This window comes from Symsagittifera roscoffensis, chromosome 2 (assembly GCF_963678635.1).
Source record: "Symsagittifera roscoffensis chromosome 2, txSymRosc1.1, whole genome shotgun sequence".
NCBI classification, from domain to species: Eukaryota; Metazoa; Xenacoelomorpha; order Acoela; family Convolutidae; genus Symsagittifera; species Symsagittifera roscoffensis.
Genome location: NC_087063.1, coordinates 63,508,314 through 63,512,321, shown reverse-complemented (window position 1 = coordinate 63,512,321; position 4,008 = coordinate 63,508,314).

The window sequence follows — 4,008 nt, the reverse complement described above, 5'->3', positions numbered from 1 at the left end:
ATATCTCTTACAACAAAATCGCTTTGGAACGGGAGAAGATGAGACTATCGAGAGAGAAGAAGATGTGAGACGACATGTTGGGGGCATGCCCCTACTAACCGATCTGAGCGTGGCTATGAGGACCGATCCCTTAGCGTTGATCAGAGGAGCCACGGAGTTTGTGAAAGTGATCTATGGACCAGCAGTCACATTTGCGTTCCCTGATGTCAAGGTGGTGGCGTATAGGAGGTCGGTGCTGCACCTGAACCTCATATCAGCAGTGGACGGTAATGCGCTGAACTGGTGTGAGCAGCACGTGTTGCGGGAGCTCATGAGTGAAGATCTGTTGTTTGCCAAGATATCAGAGCCAGAAATGACGGTCATCAGTTTTGACGATCACTTCCGTGATCGCATGGGAGAAGTAGAGAGAGGACACATCGAGGTGTTTCCGAAGCTTTGGAATCTGAGACCCTATGATAAGACGAAAGGTGAGATAACCAGAGTTCCTCGTCTTACTGCAGCATATCACAAGGTGAGAGAAGAGACGAAAGATTGGGGTGATTACGAGAAGCTGACGGAAGAAATCCCTGAATTCCCTCTGATAAGAAGGATGTTGCTCGGAGCAGTCTCCGTGGTACAAACTCCTAGGTTGAGAGCATTTGAAACCAATGAAAGGAGAATAGGGAATTTCGTGGGAACGATGGATCCATTCTTTGTGGGGAGGAATGCCGCCGTGTTACAGTACACACGATTTGCCTAGACGGATCAAGCGACGAGAAGGCGAATAAGCAACGCCGCGACTCCCAAGCCTGGAAGATTTGACGAGGAATGGGCGGGATTAGGCTTAGCGCCTATGAAGATGAGAGGCAGGACCGAACTGTCTGAGGCCTCCTCGATCCTGACTAGTGTGAAACCGGAATTGAAAGAAGGAGGAACGCTGCAGGCGAGAACCTTCCTAGCACCCTTCGGCTGTGAGGAAATCAAAGTGGTCCATGGAGAAGAGGAAGATGGATCAGCTGGCACACTGATGATACCGAAATTTCCGGAAGGGGCCGACAATGAAAAGCAAGGACCCTCAAGCTCGAAGAAGGATATGTCAGCAGGAGATGACGGACACGGAGGAAGCCGTCAAGCGGAAGAACCCATGCAACAAGATGCAAGTCAAGCTGGTGGGGAAGACGACAGGGCATCGACAGGAGGAATATCCAGCCTGGATTTCAATTTCCTCAGTGATCTTGAGAACAACGCGGATACGTTGGAGGCGAATGAGCCAGCAGATGAAGGCACTTCGACACTGGAACCTCCGTCAGCCTTTACAGAAATGAAACGGAATTTGCCGGAGAGCAGCTCTCCTGGCAAGTCGAGAAATAACGAACAAATAATCCTTATGGAATCACCTAGGAGAAGAAGAATAGAGGGCTCAGCCAGAGTACCTTTCTTGGGAACGTTGCCCGAAGAAGAGTGGGAAGTACATCACCGAGACCATAAAAGTAGGACGGGATGTAGATTGGACAGAGTGGCGTTCATGGAAGAAGTCTGGACAGTAGTTCAGAGCTATGGAACTCAGTCCATTTTGAAAGTAGGTCTCAACCGACCACTGATGCGGGAAGTCTTTGACAAACTCGACGAGTGTGAAGGGAGATTGAGTGAGTTGTTGATTGACTCAGCCACTGATGAAAGTGAGGCGAACTCTCCCATCAAGATGACACCGCAGGATGATAAAGGAGAGGTGGTGTATCTGTCAAGAACCAGGAGGGGAACGATGCGATCAAAATTGGTGATTGATAAGACCAATGAGATGAAGATGAAGTTAGGCAGCAAAGTGATGCCGAGGAGAGTAGGAAAGACGAAGGTGGATTCAGAGATATCAATGAAAGCTGTCAATTCAGCGAAACGAAAACGAGTCGAAGAGGCCATGGATTTGGGACAAGGTGATTATCAATTACCTGGCACGGACAGAATGTTAACCGATGTAGCGATGGTGCCACCCATTCTCATGGCGGGGATAAAGTCAACAGGTTACAAATCCAAAAGGAGTGACCGCACACTGACTGGAGCAACCTTAGAAATGGAAATACTTAGCCAATGTAGAGAAAGCACGATGAAAGACTTTAAACCATCTCCCATGAACCACGGAAAGGGAAGTGTCGCAGGACAACTAGTACCAGTGGAGCATAACCGACTGACAGTGTTGGAGACTGTGTCAATAGATGAACCCGCCGGTGGATACATGGAGATGTTAGAATACCGAAACTCGACTAGAGGGTATGTGATGGCTCTGGAAGACAAGGGTGCCATGGAGGGTTATCTGGAGACGATGTTGCGAGGCACCACCCTCAAGCAGAAGGCGTACGGGACTCCAGCGTCGTCTGAGACGCAGGCGGAAACGATCGAGCAATTAGTGAGCCTTCCATGGAAAGCAGTGGTGTTGAAGTACTTCGAAGAGGAAATGAGGACTACGCCGAGAATACACGCTCTCATGGCAGTACCTTACGTGAGAACCGAATTACAACTGTGGTTCGCCTGGTGCATGATGGGATTAACTCGCGGGGAATATGACTCAGAAGAAAGGAAAAGGTCAAAAGAATAAAAAGTATTCCTGATGACGAACCTGAGGGATCTGATAATCCAGGAAGCAATGGCAGTAGCGTGCGCGAAGCGGAGAGATGCTCTCTGTTTCATTCGTTTCCTGATAGAGCAGATTTCAGTACCAGCATTGAACACCTGTGTCAAGATGTTGAGGAAGGGCGATGAACGAGCAAAAGCCTTACTCTTGCTAGCACTGCTGGAGATGCATCAAAGCAAGCCAATGAGGGTGAATATGAAAGAACCTGAGGAGTTAGAGCCCATGAGAAAGATAGACGAAATCAGGAGATTTTCAAACAAGGAGCTAAGACTCACTAAAGAACCTATGGGGGCACTGCCGAAATCCAGTGAGTACTGTGGACCGATCAAGAAGAAGTCGTACAGTTACGTGTCCGGAATCGTAGGGATAGCGTACAACCCTTTCCTGAGTGAAGACATACGCGATTGCTTCTTTGATTACGAGCAGGCAGTGTTGCTAAGATTCTGGACGTCGAGAATTGTAACGATCAAGAGCGCTAATAATCCTCAGACCAAATTGGGACTGGTCTTGGAAGAAGAGGTGACTGCACCTTCCGTACCAAAATCCGACAAAAGAGTGGAGTTTGGATTGGGATTCTGAGAACGAGCTTGATGGTAGTGTGCGAACTGATGAGACCATCATGGTGTCCTAGTCCCAATGCTGACTCGATACTACGAGCCACACAAGACGTGCAGAGGGAGCTGAATGCAGACTAAAACCTGCGTGACCTTAACATCATATATAATGTGATGATAACAGCCTCTAGGAGCAACGGGGAAGACAAACTGGAGTTGCCTGGCTGGGGACCAGAAGACGGGGTCAAACCTGGTAGCTGTCTGGCGGAAGTCTGTGGACTGGAGGGTCACGTTTGTGGAGGTCTGGATTGTGTGAAAACCCTAGAGAGACAACACAAGCAATTGACGATATTGTTTGGGAATGTCGTGATGAAGGCAAGGACGGAAACGGAACTGATCGCAGATTGCCATGGAGGAACTGAGGTGAATCTAGTGACTGCACTAGGATTCTACAGCATGTCTGGTTCTCTAGAGTCTCTATTGAATCTAGAACAGAGACATGAGATGGTCACAGCCATCAGTGTAGAAGTGTTCTCAGGAGTTTTGCAAACTGAGCAGAAGCACATAGGAAAATGGAGGGAAGTGATCGAGGCGGAAATGAACATCAGACATAGTGAGATTTATTGTAGACCATCAGGAGCACGATATTTGGTGGGATCGACATTGGCTCCAATGTGCAAGAGCAGATACCCGGTGCATTTCGTAGCTGTGGATGTAAAGAGTACGAGAACGATCGTGGACCAAGCCTTCTCGAGAATGTCCAAAAAATCTTACGAGTTGCTATGTAAGATGTTCTCAGCAGTTCCAGAGAGAACAAAGGAGGAGTTGGAATCGATACTGGGAAGGAAA